Source organism: Eptatretus burgeri, chromosome 3 (genome assembly GCF_056783735.1).
Source record: "Eptatretus burgeri isolate ZD-2024b chromosome 3, Ebu_testis_v1, whole genome shotgun sequence".
In the NCBI taxonomy this organism is placed as follows: Eukaryota; Metazoa; Chordata; class Myxini; order Myxiniformes; family Myxinidae; genus Eptatretus; species Eptatretus burgeri.
Window position 1 is genome coordinate 13,198,233 of NC_140963.1, and position 24,535 is coordinate 13,222,767.

The 24,535-nt window shown below is 45.4% G+C and overlaps 1 long non-coding RNA gene and 1 pseudogene across 1 annotated transcript in view; both read right to left on the reverse strand.

Moving 5' to 3' along the window:
- Positions 1-11,081, reverse strand: part of LOC147029416 (uncharacterized) — an 85,287-nt gene extending 74,206 nt beyond the window's left edge. Inside the window, exon 1 of the long non-coding RNA XR_015055716.1 lies at positions 10,942-11,081. This is a non-coding gene — a long non-coding RNA (uncharacterized LOC147029416). The remainder of the gene's footprint in view (positions 1-10,941) is intronic.
- Positions 11,082-14,208: 3,127 nt separating this feature from the next.
- On the reverse strand, positions 14,209-21,475 carry LOC147029417 (uncharacterized; annotated as a pseudogene).
- Between the last annotated feature and the right edge of the window lie 3,060 nt (positions 21,476-24,535).

The window sequence follows — 24,535 nt, forward strand, 5'->3', positions numbered from 1 at the left end:
CCTCAGGGATCAGTACTCGGCCCATTGCTATTCATTATTTACATCAACGATTTGGATAGTGGGGTAAAGAGTAAGCTTTCAAAATTTGCAGATGACACAAAATTTGCAGAGTTGAGGTGGATAGCAGAGGGGGTGGTGATCAGATTCAGGAAAGTATTGATACTTGTCTGGATTGGGCAAAAGATTGGCAGATGGAATTTAACCTGAGCAAGTGGAAGGTGTTGGGGATGGGAAAGAACAATGAAAATAGAGATCACAGGATGCAAGGGGTAATTTTGGAGTGTGTCACACAGGAGTAGGATCTGGGGGTGGTTTCGATATGGGAGGTAAACAGGCAGCACAGTTTCAGGCAGCTACAGGTGAAGCAAATAGGGTTTTTGGCTGTATTTGGAGGGGGATCATTTATATTTCAAAAGAGGTGGTGTTAACATTGTATAGGAATTTAGTGAGGACCACATCTAGAATATTGTGTGCAGTTTTGGTCACTACAACTCAGGAAGGACAAAGATGGCACAGAAAGGGTTCAGAGCAGGGTGACGAGATTGATTCCATGCTGAGCTCGACTTAGCTATGAGAAGTGGCTGAAGGAGACAGTGCTTTCTTCACAAGAAAGGAGGTAGTTACGAGGAGATATGATTGAGATGTTTCAGATAATGAAAGGTGTGGATAAAATAAGTGCAGATGAATTATTAAACAGAGTCGACAGTGATAGAACCAGGTACCACAGCCTGAGAGTAAAGAAGAGGAGAGTTAAGACGGAAGCAAGGCAGGGGACTTTCACCCAGAGAGTAGTTAATGCATGGAATGGTCTCCCTGGAAAGGTAGTGGCAACAGAAACAGTAGATATGTTTAAATTGGAATTAGATAGGTTCCTGGAAGTTATGGAGATAGAGGGGTATAGGGATGTTGACAGGACTTTTCGGTAGCTTGAGCATTGATGTGTGATTGTGTACGCGTGTACGGAGGGCTATTGGTGGGGGTCTCATCAAGGGGTGTTGTGTGGTTGATGTGTATATTTAACCAAGCCCATGCTACCTCTTCTGAGGAAAAAAGAAAAAAAAACTGCAAAAACTTATAAAACAAACAAATAAATATATACATAAATACATACATACAAAAACACGATTAAAATTATTTTTTTTGCATTTTCTTCTTTGGATCTTGTGTTGATAAATTAGGGTGGTGTTGATATCACACAGGAATGATGGGCTTAATGGCCTCCACCTGTGTCTGATTTCCTTGTATTCCAGGCATCATTGACCTTTCTAGTACTTTTCAGAACTTCCTGCTTGTTAGAAAAGTTTAATTTTATTTTTTCTTTTATGAGGAAGAAAATTCAGAACATGGAGGAAATGTGGTGTCAGTATATTGCGCTGCAGGAGACTTAAAGCCAAGCTGTTCAATATTCAATATATCTAGCAGTTCAAGCTGCTACATGTACATTTAGGTTCAACATTGAACGGCATCTTTCAAAAGAGAAGGCAATTCTGTGCTGTTGCTTTGGTCAGATTTTCGGCTTGGAAAATTTTTGTGTTTTTCTTCAGTGTCTGAGGCTCGAGGAAAGGGCTTGGACATATATTACATATATGACACGGACACGAGGTAACATTGGAGAAATCAACACAGCAGATGAGATTGGAATTTTCGTTTCCAGCTTCATAATTGGAATGGCCGTGGAGTGACATTGAAGATATGCCCTCAATGTCTCTAAAATACTCCAAATGCTGAGTGTCTCAAACAGCCTCTGACAGTGTATCCTCGCGCTGACCGGCCTTCTCGTGGTGGAGTTGTTCTGATTAATGGATGCAGAGGTGAACGACAAATCACTGGTACCTTAAAACCAGTTACAGTTTTTAAAAAAAAACAGATGGCACTTCTTAACCTAGATAGACAGCTCATCGAGAAGGAAACTCTAAATCCAAATCCACCGCTGCCTTGCGGTTCAGATTTTGCAACCAAAGACTCAGGGTTTAATGGGGTAAAGGCAGGAATCCTTTTTAAAGGAGGTGGCCTTTACAATAAGTAACTTGTTGGCCACCCTTGGCCTTAGGCAAGATGTACTACCCTATTTTGCTTCCCTATCAGGGTTATGTGAAGCTATGGGAGCAGGTGGTGGACGGCCATGTAGACAGCTGGCGCATATTGCCAGTAATGGCTGCATTGTCTGGACTCTAGATGATAGGCAGATGATTCTCTGATGGAGAACAATGGCTACAGGATCACCTGTCTCGTATACACACCACCTGGAAGAAGGCAATGGCAAACCACTTCCATACATGCCAAGAAAACGATCATGATCAGAAATCTAAGGGATAAGGCTATGGTGCCAGATGATGAGGACACAAACTGAAATTTTGGGCATAAATGAATGTGAATGTACTGGCTTAAGACAGTTTCAATCGGATGATTACAAAGTGTTATTTTGTGGTCACAAAACCTGAAAAAGTACCGGTTCTTCTGGTTCAGAGATCGGCGCATGTAGACGATTGATCGGTGTTCTCTACCAGCCATTCTAAGCGAAGCCCCTCCCGACCATTTGTGCTGTATTTTACGATTTTGTTTTTATTATTGTTTTGCTATTCGTGTTTTTCGTAAATTCTTCTGTCTCAAACCGTATCCTGCTGTGTTGAATCGCTTAATTTGTTTCGAGAGTTAATTGGGGCCATGGAGTTACATTTCAATCACAAAAGGGCATAGTTCATTTAAATCACAGCAAGATTGGAAAGCTTGTCCGCCATCATCATTCCGGGTAAAATTGTATCTGAAGTACTTGAAAGATGCCGGAAAGCTGCGCTTGCTGTGGTTGTACCAATCAAAGGAGAAGAAACAGTGGAATTTACTTTCATTGGTGAGTAGTACAGCGGAGTACATAACGTCATAAGATAACGAGTTAGTTGAACTTTACTTCGAGACCATGACCATGTTAAAGTTAACCCTAGTCGCAGACTGACGAACATCAACATTCTTTAATCCAAACAATTGACCCGATGAGTTGGTCAAATCATGCATCAGTTCAACATTAAGGTGAATAATCATAGATATGAAAACAAATATAATTTAGAAATAATAACAACAAACGTATAACCCCCCCCCCCACCCCCACAACTCCTTACCCACTTGGCCCAAGCACATCAGTCTGGGCTTGGTGAAAGACAAGCTAAGACTGAAGCAATATGGCAAGCAGGTATACCACAAGGCCATGAAGACAAATTAAAATTGAGTCCAACAGACCAAGGGGCCCACTGCAATCGAAACTAATAAATGTCTGTGTGTCAGTGTGTGTCTCCTCCACAACTCCAAAACCATGAAACCTAGCAGCCTGAAACTTTGCATGCATACTAGGAAAACTCCATGGAAGTGCAAGAATAAAAAATTGGTGTTTGGGTCAATTAAAACACCCGTTTGGAAGATAATTAACGGCCTTATTAATTTATATCCTTCATCAGGTGCATCTTCAGCCACCTCGCTCTCTGGGGTCTAAAGACGTTTCCTCGGTAACCTCGCTGGGATCTGAAGCCGCCATGTTGTTTGGCCTGCTCAACCATGCCTCGACTTGGAACAGGCCGCAACGATTTCTTAACGATAGTTTTTTTTTCTCACTTTCCTCACTCATATTATCGAATGCTTGTTCATCGTAGCTACAGATCGCTATACAACCTGCTTTTGTAAGTGCTATCATTTTCAAATGAGGAGCTTGGAGCAATTTCATGCATTATATGATACGATTTTGCCACGATCTACTCAAACGGACTAATTAAAGTATATCATCCAAATATTATCTCGGTTTTAGGATCGGATATCATCCGGATTAAATAAGTGTCAAAATCTTGTTTGAAATCTGATAATTTAAAGAAATAACGAGTCTTATAACTAAGCCAATATACATATTTACTTTAAGCAAGCAGGGCTATATTCCCTCCTTCTCCATATGTTCACAAGAAAATGTGAAATTTCCAAAGCAGTAAACTTATCGTTTTCTACTGTTTGGAGAATTATATTGAGTGAACAAAATATTGAGGAACATGCCAAAATTAACCAGCTTCATTGAGCTATATGATTTCATACATGCACTCCTTGACATCGCGCTCTGTCCCCCAGAGCGACTGCTTATCCATCGAGTCTGCCAGATCTGTGTCTATATTTTCAGAGATTTCCTGAGGTGCTCTGCAGGGAATCAAACCAAATCTGGTGAAAAACGGACATTTTAAAATAAAGTTATGTTTGCGCGGTGTACCACGAGACGATGTACCCCATGACGTGTGCGCAGACAAGCATGCAATGTCGCGGACTATATCTGCAATCTTTATTTCACGGGCGATTAAACTTTGTGATGTCTCCAGGGTTGTTCGGTGTTAAACAACAACTCCTCTGTGGATAAAGTCATGATTTGAATGAATTCATTTAATTTCTTTAACTGCTGCGGGCGCAGTGAAGATCGGCTTTAATGTTAATGGGATCCTCCATGGCATGCGGCCACAGCTTGGCCAGCCATTCCTTATCAACCATTTAATTGGAGTGCTTGAGCCACTTGCCGAGCACCCTACAGTCGATAGTGTTATAGTTTGTGTACTGATCGAGATATACAGTCAGCAGTTGCGACACGGTAGAGGAACATGATTTACAAAGGTTTCATGGTTTCTCTTTGTGAGATTCAAAGCAAAATATATTTGAAACACCTGATTTTCAAGCCGTTTGTAGTATAAACACGTTTTTTAAATTACAGAGCCAAATTTTTTTCCACTAGTCACATGATGATTGGTAGCTGTTTAAGTACATCTTTCTGAAACGTCTCTAATGCAACGTTGCTTTTATAATTTGTTTATTAAAAATCCCCCAAAACAAGGGGGAAAGCCACTCAAGGGTTTTGGGGTTGTATACAGTACGTACTGCAGTCGGTAATCACACTGACTCCAATCTGCCGATTCCTGAAGAATTGCCGATATCGACCAAGCACGAATACAATGTGTGTGTGTGTGTGTGTTTTCATAAAGCATAACATTTTCTCTCGACGAACACCCCTTCCCCAACCCACGTCTCTGTCTCTGTCTCTGTCTCTGTCCCTGGACGAGTCCGGGCAGCATTTGTCCCCGGATAGTTTCGCTCCAGACACGTCTGGGCGGTGTTTGTTTCCGAACGTGTCTGGGCCGTGTTTATGTCTGGACGGAAGTTTGTTTCCAGATGTGTCCGAGTGGTGTTTGTCTCTGGACAGCTTGGCTCCAGATGCGTCCCGATGGTGTTTTTCTCTGGGCAGTGTTTGTTTCCAGACTGCATTTATTTTTGGACACGTTTGGGCGGTGTTTGTCTCTCGGCGGTATTTATAGTATGACCAGTGGAAAATGGATTTCAGACAATATTTTGTTTCCATCTTCACTGTTATTCTATACAGAAGCATTTTGCTGAGAGTATGAATCGTAATTGATGCTCTACTGCACGTCTGCCTTCCTTCCCTTCCTCACCTCTTGCTGCCTTCCTTTCCCCAACCCCTCCTCACTCTCCCTCCCTCCTTGCTTCCCCACTTCTCCTCACTCACTCTCCCTCCTCTCTCTTTCGTCCTCCATCTTACTCTCCCCCTTCTTTCCCCCACCCGCTCTTCGTATTTCCATCAGAAAAGTGACGGGTGATGTTTGCTCGTACAGAATAAATACAAAATAAATATTGGCCCACACGAAAGTGCTGCAGAAATATTGTTCAACCAATGATTTAATCTGACTTCAATAAAGGGAGAAATATCAATTAATTATGTCATAATCGCGACCTCAAATTGAGTGCAACATCACATAATGGCAGATATGATTTCACATTGACCATTTCACAGGGAATCACTGGGTTATTGGATTTGATGAAACCCATCATTTAATTAATAATTTACAAACTAATTTCCTTCAACATTTTCCCACATTAACACGACTGTGTACTATACTGGACCTTTAACAGAGAATTTAACTGCATGTAATCGTGAAAAAGGCACAGAGACCGAGTTAATAATGTAGAACTATTGGATTAAAGGAAGGACTTTCCAACAGAGTTTTCACGTGAAAATGCATCTCGGCACATCCGGGTACTCTGGGCTCTGAGGTCTGTTTCGCGGAATGATGATGGTGGACAAGCTTTCTTATGTGGCCATCCGATTTGTTCGCGCTGAATGGGGAGCATGCAATCTCATTCATGAATGAAAGTCTATGGTTGGGGCCCGTTTGCTGTGATAATCGGGTGTGGTTGCCCTCCATTCTTTGCCTCGTTTTATTTTCTCCTTTTATTCCAGTTATTGGTACTTCTGATCCTTCAGCTCAATCCTGATTCTTCAGCTCAATCCATTTTCCTCCTTCAAAAATTCAAACAAAATATATCTCCTTCATTTGGAAAAAATACAACAACCAACAACAACAACACCGGGGGAGGGGGGGGGGAGAAAAAAATCCAAACTCCAATCTCGTTTTCCTATCCCTTCTTCGCAATATCTGCAAACCGAATAAAACGTTTTTTGGTTCGCGGGCGCCAGCAGTGACCACTATTTTCGTTGTGTCTGTGGGTCTGTCTGTCTGTCTGTTGGGTGGCCAAAATAGGTGAACCTTATTGTCAGTAATTCTGTCTGTTTGTTCGTTTGTCATCAGTATAATTGGTAGTAAACGTGGGAGGATTTTGACCAAACTCGGGTGGTAGGTACATCTTATGACCTTGTGCTTTGGAAATTGTGATGGTTGCTTGGGACGCTTTGGTTCCACAGCAACAACCGAAAAACCTTCAAAATCGGTACCGTTCACGCGAAATCAATTCCGAAAGCCATTATCCCACGTAGAGTTATGAAATTTGGCACAAATGATCTACAGGTGATGCTCTATCAAATATATTCCGGTTTTTGTGATATATGGAATACTTTACCCGCAGCGCCCCCTACAATTAGGGTATGCGCAAAAATTGAAGGCCACCTAGCGACCAAGTGAGTGCATCGATACGAATTAAACTTTGCAGGTTCATGGCACTCAATGAGTACCACAACTTTGCCTCAGGACATATTGACCGATTTTGCTTCGGTCAGGGGTCAAAGGTCAATTAGTGCAAAAATCGATAATATGCGAGAGCTGGAGGTGCCTTCGCGCCAAATGCTACTCCTTCTTGGGTTATGGTCGGATGGTCATGAAAATTCACACTAATCATCTGGATTGCATTGTGCACAAACGATCAAGCCAGATTTTCGATTTATATATTTGTTCACCCACAGCACCGCCTCGAACTTTGGGGATTTCCGATATCAAACTGCATTTTCGGTACTTTTCATTCAAATTGATACCAAGTAGTTATCAGGAGATGGAACTCGATGAGATTTGGAATGCATAATCTTAAGGTGATTCTCTATCCGCTATATGACATCCATTTTTTTCTATATCTTGTAGTTTCCAAATGGTAACCCTCTCAACTTGGGTGTCCGAGGACCATTGAGCATTCCCGCTGAAAATTAAAAGTACACTAGCTCCAAGATGGTTGAACCCAATCGAATGAATCTTTACATGCTTATAGACCGTAATAAGTACTACAACTTTGCTCATTTGCATAATGACCTATGTCGAGTAGGTCAGGGGTCAAAGGTCAATAAGTGCATTTTTCGGGCGACATTACCATTCAAGGCACCCTTGCTCCTACACGGGTTAACCGATACGAATGAAAGTTCATAGGTACAGAGTACTCAATGGGTACTACAACTTTGCTTCAGGACATATTGACTATCTCGGCTAAGTCAGGGGTCAAAGGTCAATGAGTGTATTGTTCGGGCAAAATGACCATTCAAAGCCCCCTTGCTCATACATGGGTTAACCCATTTGATTGCAATTTCATAAGTACTTCGTACTATATCCGTGCTTCTCAAGCGGTGGGCTGTGGAGCCCTCACAGGTGGGCCATGAGGTCGACAAAAAAGAAAAGAAAAAGTATATAAAAAAAGGGTCTGATCTTACAGTGCAAGACTTACACGACACAGCTGGAATTCAGCTAGGTCTGTTTGTACTTCCGTCTTTCTGAAACCGTCGAGCGGGCGCGCGCACGCGAGAGAGATAGATTGAGTCATTTTGTGCCTATGCACGTCATGTTTATGCAGTGGTGGTTTACGCGCGTTCGATCTACATGTAACTGTGATGTGAATGTACTATATCCGTGTGTATGTGTGTATTGTGCACGTGCGCATATATGCGATGTGTGTGTATGCATGTATGTGCCTTGTACTTAGTTCATGCTTTCACGAACTTGAAATTTTTGTAAACTTTTCAACTTTCGCGGATAATTTCTTGAACTGAAAATGGATCGATTTTTGAAACGAAAGTGTGATGGAGAAGACAAATCTGCTACGGAAAAATCTCGAAAGGTTGTGGTGAGGAAATATGACCCCGATTACATTAAATATGGATTCACGATGGCAGACAGTGATGTTGAGCCAAAAGCACAGTGTGTTGAATGTGCTGAAATCCTGTCAAAAGAGGCGCTTAAACCGTCAAAGCTTCAGAGACACTTAAACACAAGACACCCGAATAGTGCAGGTAAGCCAAAGGAATACTTTGAGAGGAAAAGGGCTGGACTTCAGGCACAGCAGAAAGTGATTACAACATTTACAACGCAGTCAAAATCAGCATTGAAAGCCAGCTACATGGTTGCTGCTCGTGTTGCTCGTAGCAAGAAAGCTTTCACAATCGCGGAGGAGCTTATTTTACCCAGTGCTGTTCATATGTGTCTAGAAATTCTTGGAGAGGCAGCTGCAACCAAACTTTAGTCCATATCACTCTCGAATGATACTGTGATGAGAACAATTGTTGAAATGAGTGATGACATTGAATGCCAACTGGTGGAAAAAATAAAGGCGAGTCCGTATTTTTCCATTCAGTTGGATGAATCTACTGACATTAGCAATAATGCTTTATTGCTAGTTTTCGTGAGGTACTGCGGGGACAGTGATGTGCATGAGGATCTACTGTTTTGCAAAGACCTTCCCACAAAAACAGCTGCTCATGATGTAATGCTCTGCCTTGACAAATACTTCACTGACAAGAGTATTGATTGGAATAACTGCGGAGGTGTAGACACAGATGGTGCTGCATCAATGACAGGAGTCCATTGTGGTGTTGTAAAACAGATCCAACAGAGGGCGCCAGATGCCAAGAAGACCCACTGCTTCTTACATAGAGAAAATCTGGCAACAAAGAAGATGTCACCAGAAATTAATGAAGTCATTAATGTAGCTGTTAAAACTGTGAACTTCATCAAGAAGAGTGTACTCAACTCAAGGTGTTTTGCTGCACTGTGTGAAAGACTTGATTCTGATCACTTGCAGCCTCTGTACCACAGTGAGGTGAGGTGGCGTTCAAGAGGACGTATGCTTAATCGCCTCTTTGAACTGAGACATGAAGTCCACATGTTCCTTGAAGAGAAACACTCACCACTTGCTGATCATTACAGTAATGATAACTTTTGTCCCAAATTGGCTTACCTGTCAGATGTGTTTGACCAGTTAAATCAGCTCAACATATCAACCTCAACAAGGTAGGAACAGTTCAGTGTTCTTGGTTGCGAACAAAATTGAAGGCTTCAAGAAAAAGCTTGTTCTTTGGAACAGAATAGTGAAGGATGGACGACTTGAGATGTTTCCACTTCTGAGTGAAACTTTGGAATCCACTCCTCATACAGACATATCTGGGCTCATAATCCAGCATTTTACCAAGTTATCACAAAAGTTTGCAGACTACTTTCCAGAGGACCCAACGCAAGGAAACCTTTGGATTTTGAACCCTTTCTCAGTGGATCCTGCTTCAGAAGATGTGGCCCTGTCAGTTGAACTTGAAAATGAACTGATGGAACTTTCTGCAGACAGTAGTCTGAAGCTTCAGCATGCACAAGTAGACCTCCCTTCATTCTGGATATTGGCAAGCAGTGAATACACTTCTTTGTCAAAGCGTGCCATCAGATTTCTTTTACCATTCACCACAACCTATCTCTGTGAATCGGGCTTCTCGACTGTAACTGTGACAAAATCAAAAGCACGAAATAGTCTAAAAACAGACACTGAATGCCACTTTGCGTGTGAGCCTGTCCCCGATCAAACCACGGCTTGACCATCTTATTTCCAAGAAGCAAGCTCAAGTGTCTCATTAAAGGTAAGCATAATGATTTGTTTTGGGATTAAGTTTTATTGCCATTTTTCTCATTGCCATTCTGTATGATGGGCCTCGAAAATTTCCTCAGAGCCAGAGTGGGCCTCGAGTTGAAAGAGGTTGAGAAGCACTGTACTAGATTAACTCAGATCAGGGGTCAAAGGTCATCGGATGCTCGGCGACCCATGGCCGCCTACCGACTTGTCTGTCTGTTTGTGACTCTCTCCAGAGCGTAGCTCCGTGACATTTGATGCGATCTTGATGAAACTTGGACACAAGCTTGATATCATGGTCTAGTTGTGTCTTTTTGTATGAGGGGCATCCCACACCCCTTGTGGGCGGAGCCACGCCCATTTGAGCTTTTTATTTATTTATTTATTTTTTCTCGATTTTTTTTTCTCAAAGCTGTGCGTAATGTCCATAAGTACAACATATAAAAAAATCCGATTTGATTTGGTCAATTTTGACAGAAGAGATAGGTTTTTACGGTGGGGCCTCCTCAAAAGCCTATCATTTGTATTGATATATCAAAAAAAAGGTACAAACTCAATTGTACCTATCGTGGCATTGTTCAATAATTCCCACGAGCCATTGTCGCCTCCCAGCTAGTCTTCCTTAAAACCTCTTCACAACATTAAAAAAATAAAAAGCTTCTGTAATGTATCTTAAAATCTAAATCCTAATTTGAGACATCTCCACTCAGTCACAAAAACAGACAAGGGGAAAGATTAAATAAAAGAAAATCCCCCCTTCATGCCGGCACTCAGATTTCCATCCAGAAATGGCCTCTAGGAGCCTGGTGGTTGTCAAACCTTGAAGTCACCATGCAAGAAGCTCACAAGATGGTGAGGAGTTGCTCTCTGCGGAACCACGCAAGTGAGGTAATTCATGCGGGTGGTCATCTTTTGCTCTCCACTCCATCTGAAATGACAAGAACCACACAAACCATCGCCACACCTCCTCCTCATGATCAAAATTGCCAACATCTCTCTCTCTCTCTCTCTCTCTCTCTCTCTCTCTGTCTCTCTCTCTCTCCCTCTCTCTCTCTCTCTCTCTCTCTCTCTCTCTCTCTCTCTCTCTCTCTCTCTCTCTCTCTCTCTCTCTCTCTCTCTCTCTCTCTCTCTCTCTCTCTTTCTCTCTCTCTCTCTCTCTCTCTCTCTCTCTCTCTCTCTCTCTCTCTCTCTCTCTCTCTCTCTCTCTCTCTCTCTCTCTCTCAGTACCAGGCCCACACACACCAAATGGCGCTGCCTTCCTCCTCAATCATACAACAGACCATCAAGAGAAAACCAAGAGACGTGCTCTGCTTCCCTCCCTTTCCTCCTAAGCACAAAAACTCCTCGACCCAGCCGAACAGACAATGGCTAGCGTCCTGTTCAAGCACACGAGCAAAATCGCACCAGCACGAAAAACGAAAATCAGGCAGTTTTCTTGTCCATGCAAAAGACCAAAGCAGGTGCGCCTCCTCTTCCTCAAAAGTGCACCAAAGAGGATAGCCTTCTTCTCACAAGCACAAACAAAAGATCACCTACCTTCCTCCTTGATCAAGAAAACCCAAGAGATAGACTCATTTGTTAAAATCGCAGTTTCCCACTGGAACCTTCTGCCTGACGTCATCCCAACCAATCATGAACCTCGGGGGCGTGGCCTGCTGGTTACATTTCCTGGGAGGTGGGGTTTCGTCTGCTTCGGAACGTTCAGGTTCTGTCATCAGTTGGGTCGGTTTTTGTTGTTTGTGTTGCAAAAACATGTTTTTATTTATGGCCAGCAGTGTCAATGTAAAAACATAGGCAAAGGTAATGGGGGAAATCACATTCTGGGAGAAACGAGTCTCACACCCGACTGAGGTAAAACAACACCACCACCCCCCCCCCCCATGTGGTGACACGTAAGCATTCTTAAGCTCACAGTTTTCCCTAACTTAAATTACATCGAGATGTCTCCTACTCGTCCACGGTCAATGCTATACGATACATTCCTGTCTTCACGATGGGATTCCTCCATCGACCCCCGCAAATGTAACGATTTATTTTATGTGTTTATTTCAATTGTAATGTGTTTATTTCTGTCTGCCATCCAACTTCCTCAATATTTACTCAAAGCCCAGGAACTGAATCCCACTTTTCCCATTGGCCCTTGTTCTCCATGATCATGGTTTTAACTATTTCAGCATTTTCCAGGAACCCAACCCCGTGATATTTTAGGGTTTCCTGTGCATAAAAAAAACTCAATTTCTCACTCTGTGTACAGCTCTTGCACCTCCCAAACCCCAGGAGTACCTCTGGCTGCGATTTCCACTCCGCTCCCACCTCATATTTGTCTGCATGTTGTACCGTTCTCCCAACAGTAACGACTCCATATACATCTCTCTCTAAGACGCGATGGAACAACTTTTAATCACTTATCACAACTCTCTCTTCCTTTTAGCTCCTGTTGGACTTCATCCAAAATGGTGGCTCATGGATTTTGTCTCGATTTTCATGTCCGTGCATGCGTGCGTGTGTGTATGCGTTCACAACCATATCTCGGACACATATGGACCGATTTTTTTATGTACATGGCACAACGACAGCACATGATGGTGCACATCAGCATATCATGTTTTTTTCATCAGATGCAAGATGGTTGACGGGTGGCCATTTTAGTTGCAAAGAAACCCGATGTTTAACACGTCCTCAAACATTTCATGGACATGCATTTACCGATGTTCAAACTTGGCACACAAACAATGAATGATGGCTGACATAAGCTCCTCATTTGTTTTTTGACATCATTTCCACGATGGCTGACTGTTGGCCATTTTGTTGTTTTGATGTGTTCCCAACCATTTCTCAGACATGCATGGTCAGATTTTGTTCAAACTTGGCACAAGCATAGTACATGATGGCATACATATGCTCTGCACTTCATTTTGTGATCTAATCAAAGATGGCCGACTTGAAGACTGGTGGCCATATTAGTTGTACATAAATATGAGTGAGCCCTTTAATTCCTGCGGTGCATCGTTTGGTAATGTCAAGATCTCTGACCTTGAGTTCGCAGATGATGCATTCATCTTTGCAGAGACTCTGGATATCCTTTTGGGGCCCCTCAAGGTGCTAAATGAGGAGTTGGAGCTGCTGGAATTCCAGGTTTCCTAGAATTAGCTCCTGGGTCAAAACTAAGATCCAGGCTTTCAATGACATCTTGGATGCTGCTCTCTTGTCTGTACCTGTTTGTGGTGAGGATGTTGAGGTCACAGAGAGATTCACTTACCTTGGCAGTGATATTCATGTCTCTGCTGGCAACAGACGTCTGGGTCAGGCCAGGAAAGTCATGGATTCACTGGATCATGGGGTGTGGTGCTGCCGGTACCTGTGCAGGATGAAAGTTCAAGTCTTCAGGTCCTTGGTGCTTCCAGTCTTGCTCTACGGATGTGAGACTTGAAATCTGACCAGGGATCTGAGATGGAGACTTAATTCCTTTGGTACTAGGTCTTCGGAGAATCCTTGGCTATCGCTGGTCGGACTATGTGTCCAACAAGCAGTTGCTGAGAGAGACTCAAATGAGATTTGTTACCTGCATAACCCATGAGCATGAGCTGCGGCTATATGGACGTGTGGCTCATTTTCCTGACACTGATCCTTCACACCAGATTCTCTCAGCGAGGGAGCCTCATGAGTGGAGGAGACCAATGGGCCGACCACGTGCCTCGTGGTTGCAGCATGTTGATCGGCATCTCAAGGAGATGGGGATGGGCCAGGCATCTGCCTGGGGAATGGCCAGATGGAGGCCCTTGGAGTACAGGCAGAAAGTGGATGCAGTGACACGCTACTCTGGCACATGCTCCCACCCTTGACCTGACCATATCATTAAATTCCATGCAGCAAAATTACTAAAACAACAGGGGCTATGACATTTTGTGTCTTTTTTTTACTTGTCCACAAATTCCATTTTGTTGTCCACCATATAGCTATATATCTGTATATATTGTTGTGGGGGTGGCCGACTCAAGTTAACCACCCCCCCAACTCTAGCCCAAATTTGTGGTTGCCAGGCGGTGAAACACCGACAACCTCCTGGGATGGCCGAGCGGTTGCTGATTAATCGGAGGCGGACATGTTGATCAATGGAGATGTCAACAAGTGCTCGAAGGGCATGGCTGGAGGGTAATAGCAGATGGCAGAGGACTGAAAATGGAATGGCTACACAGGGGGTTTAATCCGCGAACACCACTACAAATGGACGAATACAATTTCTTCAAACTAAACACATTTAATGCACATACACAAATATTTCCAAGACCGGGCGTAGTGGCGTGCGCCTGTAATCCGGCTACTCGGAGGCTTGGGTTGGAGGATCACTTGAGGATGGGTGCTCTGCGCTGGGCCGCGCTATGAGAGGGTGTAGGGCAGCCCGGAATCATGGCGAAACCCAATCCTTATCCCTGTGTCGTAAGAGGCGACCAGGGTTGCGTCAGGAAGGGCATCCGGCATAAAACCTATGCCAAATCAGTATGCGGATCATAACGAATGATCCGCTGTGGCGACCCCCAATGGGAGCAGCCGAAAGACGAACAACAACACAAATATTTACAAGATGATAATTCAAAAGGAAATAATACCAGTAATAAATAAATAACTCGTTCACTCGAGGCCTCACACACAGACACAAATACAGACAAAGGGGTGACCAAAATGAAAATACCCCCCCCACCCTTTTAAGTAAACCTGTACTCAGCTTGGGCCAGAGCTGATCCCCGTTAAACCTGGAATGGAGGCGCCTCCACCAACCATGTGCACACGCATGCAAATTTGCTCTCGACAGCCAAATGTTACAGATTCGGCGCCACCCTAACCACCGCCGTCTCCGGGGTTATAACGACGGCTGGCTCGGCACAATTCTCGGGTTACGCATCTCGAACCACGATACCAAAATACACCTGTACCTTGCCAGCTGGGGGAAGTGACCCCGGTTACAAACTGGTTTTGTCAGAGACCGAGCGGAGTCTACCAGTCTGTAACCATTTTGGTTTTTATATGCAAATCGACAGGATCATTCCTCGACGCGGCACAAATTAATTCAAAGCGGCAACTTCATACGAATCAGCCAGATTTATTGGGGACATCGGAGAACACGACACAAGCAAAGCATTCAGGACAATGTTATAATTAATCCATAACCCGTTCTTAACTCGGGAGCTACGGATTACGGGTTTCGAAGGCAACTCGAATGAGATAAACCTTAAATGACATGCAAACAAGACATGGACAGCATGCAGACAAGACAGAGTACTTGGTGATGTTTCATGGACGAGAGGAAAGTGTCAAAGGCACGATTGTGGCTCGTGACAAGCCGATGACCACGGATTCGAGCCCCAAGCTCGAGCACGCCGCGTGGCAAGATGGTGGCGCCGTACTCTTTCTTCTCAAGGTACCGCTTGCACGCGCCCTCCTCAGCGCGTTCTGACCCCACGCAATGTCGACGGCACAAGAACATCAGATCGATGGTGGGTCTCAGCTGGTTTCTCACAAGGTCCAGCTTTTCTTTCTCGGCCGATGGCAGACTCGACCTTCAGGTTCAGTTCCTCCTACTGCCGATCGCACCACACTTCGGCACTCTCGTCGCAGATCCACCCTGCCTTTTCTTCGCTCGCTTGCCTCCAAGCCCACTGCAGTTTTTCCCTTCAGTTTCACTTCCTCTTTCTCGGCGCTCTCTCGCCTCAAAGCCGACTGCTCATCCAGCAGATCGCGACTCGACACTCGTCGTTCCTCTGTTGCCTTCCCTGCCTTTCTTTCGGCTCGTTCCTCACGAAAACAGGCACAGCCGTCCCGTGTACAGCCGATCGGCGCCACCCCGGCGCTCACAGTTTCACCACCATTTTCCAGCACACGCTCACCTCAAAAAAAAAACCCTGGCTCCTCCCTTCAGTTTCACTTCCTTCTCGAGGCCACTTCCCCTCAGAACGCTGGGCGGGGACTATTGTCCGAAGAGAGGAAGGAAGAAGAAGAGCCTCTCAGTCCACGAGCCCTGCACAAACAAATGACAGCCTGTGACACCTCCCGACACACATGTAGCGTCCATTTACCGAACAACCTGGCTAAATATGCATTTAATGGGGGATCTGGGCTAATCCTATATTTAGGAACACACTAAGGGCCATTTCCGCAACACTACCCCCACCTTTCTCCCGAGGCTCTCCCGAGCCTCCATCTGGGGCAGCCCACGGCAATGGCCCTGTCTAACGTACAGCACAGATCTCCCATTTACTCAAACCCACAACATGGGAAGCACTTAACTCCAAAAACCAAAGTGTCACAGTAAGATTGGCATGTCCCTATCCTGGTGTGTCGGGTCACCAATCTAACAAACAAATTCACACTCCATGCACACAACTTAACATTCTAATTGTGGATTTGAACGGGAGGGCATTCAATTTTACTTTTAACACCAATATTTGCATAGGAGCAGAACATTCAAAGGTTCAAAGTTCTTTCACGTGTTCGCTCCTTCATGCCCCCTCCCGGCAGTATTGTCCATTCACCATTGAGGGTTTCCTCACTTCGTGGCCTTATTAGCATCTCACCAGGTGAGTTCAGTCGGCCCAGTGGCCTAATTTCACAAAGAGTTTTTCGGCCCACTGAGCCCACAAAATGGCATGAATCTTCGGCCGCAACGGCCCACAAAAGCAGTTTGGCCTCAATGGCCCACAAAAATGCTTCGGCCCATATGGCCTACTCACAAGCAGCAGCAGGCAACAAGCCCTGTATTGGACAGCAGGTGACACACCAATGGTGGCACGGTGATATTGATGGGAAGCAAATGCAGTTTGGAGGTGTTCTTGAGGACGCAAATGGGTGTGATGACCTCAGACCAGGTGAGATGGAGTGTACCCTTAACCTTCCTTGCCTGCCTTGTTTTCGTGTGGACTTGTTTTGGTTAAGTTCTCTTTTTTTTTTCTTTCTTTCTTTGTCTTTTTTTTTTCTTTTAGACAGGATGGTGTGTTTCTTACGCAACATTATCTTCGTGGGTGTGTGCTCATGACATTCTGGTGGCCTCTCTGGCACTTGGAGAGGGTGACCTAGCCTGGCCCTTGCTAACAAATTTTCCCTTCAACATTACTCATACCAGGTGTCACGCATGAATGGTGCGGAGGAGAGTCCATCAAACCTAACCATTTACTTTTAGCTCTAAACAATGAACCAAACCCTGCTATGGCTAGAATGATCCTAATGACCCATTTTTCCCGACCTGGCACACCGTTCCATTCCATTAAACCTGAGCAAGGCCCTGATTTGTCTTTTTCCATTTGGTGCTGCCAGGCTTAACTCGCTGGCTGGGGTGTGTGACTACTACTAGGCCTCTTTGCCTGCTTCCAATCAGGGGTGGAGGACACCCAGCGACCTCGGGGCTCACCTGAGTGTGCTTCTGGCGCTCCTAACTAAGGGGTGGCTCTCTAGCCCCCATACTGTGCTCTCCTAGCACCCATACTGTGCTCTCATAGCACCTACACTGTGCTCTCATGGCAATAAAACCGACCGTGCTCTCCTGGCACTGAACCTACCGTGCCCTCCTGGCATTGAACACTACTGTGCTCTCCTGGCACCTCTGACAGCCTTCACCTGCCAGGAACCCCAAAAGCCCTGGTGCCCTATTTCCCGACTCACCAACTTCCAATACTATGTCACACTACCAGCCAGTATCCCCATATCTTGGCCTGCACCTAACCGTCGCAGTCCACCTGCACAATGGAACAGCAGCCAGAATCCATGTCAAATCCTCTAAGTCGCCCTAACGTACACTAACTTGGTAAAGAGACTCCTACCGACAGGGTACGTCGTTCGCACTCTCTCCTCATTTGCACAATCACGCCATTCACCCAAACACTTGTCATTCATTCACAGTGCCACACACCCAGTCCACAACACCATCCAACACCTTTCACTTTTATGTGAAAACAAAAACACACCAATCCCTCGGATACAACTTGGTCATCAAATTTAACTGGTACACTTTTTCATCAAACCCCAACCAATTTGTCACTACGTCCATCGTCCGCTGTCCTCCTCCATACTGCCCTAATCGTTTCTTTCCGACAATTTAAACGGAACATCAAAATCTCTTCACCAGCCCCATGGAACCTCTGCACGGCTCCAACCAGGAATTTCAGTATTTCATCAAACAAGCCACTCTTTGTCATCCACTTGTTTCAGGTGTGTTTAACGCACTGCCTGTAATGTCTCCACCACTTTTTTTTTCAATAATCACCCAAATCCACTCATGCCACTCTTATCCCTTCTGTCATCTCTCAATTTGCAATCACTCTCGATACAATTTTCAATTAAAACATTGTTTTTTTTATCCCAATATAGCCTGCTTCTTTGGCTCATTGGAAGGGGAGTGAGGGAACGAATCCCTCATTACACATTACATGACCCCGCGCCTTTCCGTCACGGCTCAAAGGGGTCACTTCTCAATTGGGGTTGTGGTCCCCCCCCTCCTCTTCTCCAGGGTTCACGGAAATCAAGTAAACCCCAATCGGTGGAACGGCCTCCCCCTCTTCTCTAGGGTTCACAGAAATCAGGTAAACCCCAATCGGAGAAGCGGCCTCCCCCTCTTCTCCATAACTCCCTGAAGACAGATAAACCCCACTCAGCTAGCCAAACCCCTCGTGTGCTCAGAAAGGTTTGAAGACCAAGTGACATACGCCAGTGCCACTTGCCACTCATCTGCGCTCTACCCAAAAGTTCCTGTGAGGCCGATAGAGAAATTAAAATCCAATTTCTAAAGCCTGCTCCTGGATACACCTCAAACTCTGCAAGAACCCATGCAGAGCTGTCCATTATGGTTTCCATCCCCTGGCTCAAGTTCTGTCCTGGTGGCATTTCTATTTTCCCTTGCACCTCCAACCTATTTCCTATGTCACCACTCATTCCACGCTCAGGACTCACACACACAGCAGGCTGCACACATTCCAAGGTTATGTGTTCACATTCCCCACCTTCAACCTTGCCGGCGCACTGACCAACCGCCTCGCACTCCAGGGCTACATTCTCGACTTCCACGTGAGTACCCACACACGTTTCGGCCTCTGCAGCACATACTGGTGCTGTAGTCTGGAGTGTGGGCTCACAGCATTCATTCACAGGCACTCCACACACATTCAGGGGTCACGCATACGTGCACCCCATCAGACAGAGTCTTTTCATCAACATAAAATTCAATTTCTACCTTAAGGTCATCGTCTGCACCATGTATGCATGTGCCCACGTACCTGCTTCGTTCCAGAGTCACCTCTGTCCGGTCGCTTCTCTCCAGCAGGTTGCTCATCATCGGTTCGCCATACTCCTCTGGGGCTGTCAGCTCCACATGCTGGACCTGCTCAAAATGTGTTTCATTCGTCAACAACCCCGTATGCTCCCTCAATGTCTCAATCACCAGGGTTTGCTCGAATTGTGGTGTCATCCGACGAGTGATGTCAATCAAGTCCCGCACCACAGATATTACTCCCTGTGGTGATGCCACACATCCCACATTATTGTGCTGTTCTACTTCCTAGCTCCATTTTCCTTTCCATTCGAGTCGTTCTTCCTCTCTGAGCCTTTTTAGTTGTTCGTTATCTTTTTGGAGTTTTTCCATCTCCGTGTACTCCAACTTTGCTCTCTCTTTTAGTTGGTCAATTTCAAATTCGTTTTCTTTTCTATCCCACCGTCTCTCATGTTCTTCATTCTCCAATCTCATTGTTTCTTTCAATTGGTCGACTTCATTTTTCCTGTTTCATTCGTCGTTCTTTCACTATCTCCGCGTACTTCAACCTTGCTTTCTCCTTGAGTTGTTCTTGTCCTTTTTGTTTCCTCTCCCACTGTCTCTCTTGTTCTTCATTCTCCAATCTCGTCGCTTCCTTCAATTTGTTGATTTCCTTTTCCTGGTTCATTCGTCGTTCTTTCACTATCTCCGCGTACTTCAACCTTGCTTTCTCCTTGAGTTGTTCTTGTCCTTTTTGTTTCCTCTCCCACTGTCTCTCATGTTCTTCCTTCTCCAATCTCGTCGTTTCCTTCAATTTATTGATTTCCCTTGACTGCTTCATTCATTGTTCTTTCACAATCTCCGCGCACTCCAACCTTGCTTTGGCTTCTAACTGTTCGATCTGCACAGTGTGGTTCCTTAACATTTCATTCTACGTTCTCTTTCTTTCCTCTCTTAACATCCTCAGCTCGTTTTGTAATTCCCTCTATTTATTTTGGTGTTTCTGTAACTCAGAAGCTTTTCCCCCTAATTTCTTGCTCATCTGTACACCCTCCAACCTTGCTCTCTCCTTTAGTTGGTCAATTTCCAATTCATGTTCTTTTTGTTTCCTCTTCGCTTTTTCCCATAATTCCTCTCTCATCTCCGCACCTCTTTTGCATGCTTCCTCCCTCCTTTCATCCATTCTCTTTCCGTATCCTTCGCTATATTCGAGTTGACATGCTAGTTTATTTCCCCTGCACTCCGATTTCCTCAACTGTCCTGAATTTTTCAACAATTCTTCTCTCTCTTGCTCCAGATATTTCTCTCCTCTTTTTATCTCCTGTTCCAGGCTCTCCCTTATCTGATTGCCTGTTCTTACCTCTTCCTTCAGTTGTTTCAATTCCAAATCGTGTTCCCGTTTTTACTCTTCCAGCTTTGCTTTCCATTCTTCTTCCAAGCTCTTCCTATCCTGGGAGTTACTCATTTGCTCCTCCTCTATTCCTTTGTTCAGTTCGCTCTTCTCTTGTTCCAACTTATGGGTACTCCACTCTACTTTCCTCATTTCTTCCTGTGGTTCCTTGAACTGTCTTGACTTTTCCAACCATTCATGGGTAATCCACTCTACTTTAATCCATTGTCCACGTAGTTCCACGCCTGTGTTGGCTCAGTCCTCCTCCAGCCCCTGAATTCGTTCCTGTGCATCGGCCAACCGTTGTGATTCCCTGTGCACATAATGCTCCTGAACCTCGTCTGCATTGGCTAAGTCCTTTTCCAAACCCCGAATTCGTTCCTGTGCATCGGCCAATTGTTGTGACTCCCTGTGCACATAATCCTCCTGAACCTCATCTGTGTGCCATTGTGCCTCATCCAATTCAATTTGCAACTCCTCTATAAAATTATCACCACACCTGCACTGCTCCAAGGCATCTGACAATTGTGTATGAATCTCGCCAATGTATGCGTTGGCATCCTGATTCGTCTGCCACGGCATATACCGTGTCCACCTGGCCTGAACCGGTGGGCAGGAGTGTTTCCTTCATGCCGTGCGGCTCGTTGCGCTATTATTTGCCCACCCCCGCTTCGTATTGCGCTGAGGTGGAGCCGCGCCGCCATTTTGCGACTCCATTTTCTTTATAATTTCCAAGTTTTACACCCGATCCGCTCAAAATAAAATCAAAGTAAATTTGGACCGTTTCTTTTTTTTTTCTCTCTCTCTCTCTCTCTCTCTCTCTCGCGCCTATCGTAACCAATGTCCGGGGTGCGAAATGCACCACAGCTCCAAATATCCCACTCCTGACACAAATGTTAAGGATTCAGCAGTGGCGGGATTCCGGACGAGTGCGTCAATCACTGTCCGTAACCAGTTTGAGTTTTCGCACACGACTCTCGACAGCCAAATGTTTCAGATTCAGCGCCACCCTAACCACCGCCGTCTCCGGGGTTATAACACCGGCTGGTTCGGCACAATTATCGGGTTACGCGTCTCGAACCACGATCCCAAAACACACCTGTACCTTGCCAGCTGGGGGAATAGACCCTGGTTACAGACTGGTTTGTCAGAGACCGAACGGAGTCTACCAGTCTGTAACCATTTTGGTTTTTATATCTAAATTGAGCGGATCGTTCCTCGACGCGGCACGAATTAATTCAAAGCGGCAACTTCATACGAATCAGCCAGATTAATTGGGGACACGGGAAACACGACACAAGCAAAGCATTCACGACAATGTTATAATTAATCTCTAACCCGTTGTTAACTCGGGAGCTACGGATTACGGGTTTCGAAGGGAACTCTAACGAGATAAACCTTAAACGACATGCAAACAAGACATGGACAGCATGCAGACAAGACATGGAGTACTTGGTGATGTTTCATGGACGAGAGGAAAGTGTCAAAGGCACGAATGTGGCTCGTGACAAGCCGATGTCCACTGATTTGAGCCCCAAACTCGAGCACTCCCTGTGGCAAGATGGTGGCGCCGTACTCTTTCTTCTCAACTCACCGCTTGCGCATGCCCTCCTCAGCGCGTTCTGACCCCGCGCAATGTCAATGGCACAAGACCGTCAGATCGATGGTGGGTCTCAGCTGGTTTCTCACAAGGTCCAGCTTTTCTTTCTCGGCCGATGGCAGACTCGACCCTCAGGTTCAGTTCCTCCTACTGCCGATCTCACCACACTTCGGCGCTCTCGTCGCAGATCCGTCCCTGCCTTTTCTTCGTTCGCTCGCCTCAAAGCCCACTGCAGTTTTTCCCTTCAGTTTCAGTTCCTCTTTCTCGGCGCTGTCTCGCCTCAAAGCCAATTGCTCATCCAGCAGATCGCGACTCGACACTCGTCCTTTCTCTGTTGCCTTCCCTGCCTTTCTTTCGGCTCGTTCCTCATGAAAAGGAACACAGCCGTCCCATGTACAGCAGATCGGCGCCACCTCGGTGCTCACAGTTTCAGCACCTTTTTCTGGCGCATGCTCGCCTCGAAAAAAAACCCTGGCTCCTTCCTTCAGTTTCACTTCGTTCTCAAGGCCACTCCCCCTCAAAAGGCTAGGCGGGGACTATTGTCCGGAGAGAGGAAGGAAGAAGAAGAGCCTCTCGGTCCACCACCACTGCACAAACAAATAACAGCCTGTGACACCTCCCAACACACATGCAGCGTCTATTTACCAAACAACCTGGTGAAGCATAAATTTAATCTGGGCTAATCCTATATTAAGTAACACACGAAGAGCCATTTCCACAACAATATATATATATATATGAATGTTGGGACGATGACTGGCAAAGGGCGAGAGTTGGCTGATATGATGGAGAGAAGAAAGGTGGACATACTGTGTGTACAAGAGACCAAGTGGATGGGGAGTAATGCTAGGAGCATTGGAGGTGGTTTCAAACTGTTCTACCATGGTGTGGATGGGAAGAGAAATGGTGTCGGGATAATCCTGAAGGAAGATCATGTCAAGAGGGTATTGGAGGTGAGGAGGGTGTCTGACCGAGTGATGAGTGTGAAGTTGGAAATTGAAGGGGTGATGATGAATGTCATCAGTGCATATGCCCCACATATGGGGTGTGAGATGGAATATAAAGAAGATTTCTGGAGTGAGTTAGATGAAGTGGTGGAGAGTGTATCCAAGGATGAAAGAGTGGTGATTGGAGCAGATTTCAATGGACATGTTGGGGAAGGGAATAAAGAGGATGAGGAGGTGATGGGGAGGTACGGTCTCAACAAGAGAAATGTGGAAGGGCAAATGGTGGTAGAGTTTGCAAAAGAATGGAAATGGCAGTGGTAAACACGTATTTCAAGAAGAAGGAGGAACACAGGGTGACATACAAGAGTGGAGGAAAGTGCACACAGGTGGATTACATCTTAAGTAGGAGATGCAACCTGAAAGAGATTAGTGACTGTAAGGTTGTGGCAGGGGAGAGTGTAGCTCGACAGCATCGATTGGTGGTCTGTAGGATGACTTTAGAGGTGAGGTTGAGGAAGAGAGTGAGGGCTGAACCAAGGACCAGATGGTGGAAGCTGAAGGAGGAAGACTGTTGCGTGAAATTTAGGGAGGAGGTGAGACAAGCGTTGGATGGTGGTAAAGATGGGTGGGATGATTGGGCAACGACAGCAGAAGTTGTGAGGGAGATAGCTAGGAAGGTACTTGGTGTGACATCTGGACAGAGGAAGGAAGATAAGGAGACTTGGTGGTGGAATGAGGAAGTACAGGAAAGTATAAGGAAGAAGGGGTTGGCGAAAAAGAAGTGGGATAGTCAGAGAGATGAAGAAAGTCGGCAGGAGTACAAGGAGTGGCGTCGAAAAGCAAAAGAGAGGTGGCTAAGGCCAAGGAAAAGGCATATGACGAGCTGTATGAGAAGTTGGATACAAAAGAAGGGGAAAAGGATTTATACCGATTGGCAAGACAGAGGGACCGAGCTGGGAAGGATGTGCTGCAGGTTAGGGTGATAAAGGACGCAAATGGGAATGTGCTGACGAGCGAGGAGAGTGTGTTGAGAAGGTGGATGGAGTACTTTGAGGAGCTGATGAATGAAGAAAATGAGAGAGAGAAGGTTGGAAGAGGTGGAGATAGTGAATCTGGAAGTGGGGTGGATCAGTAAGGATGAAGTGAGGACTGCTATGAAGAAGATGAAAAGTGGAAAGGCGGTTGGCCCAGATGGTATACCAGTGGAGGCATGGAAGTGCTTAGGAGAGATGGCAGTGGGGTTGTTA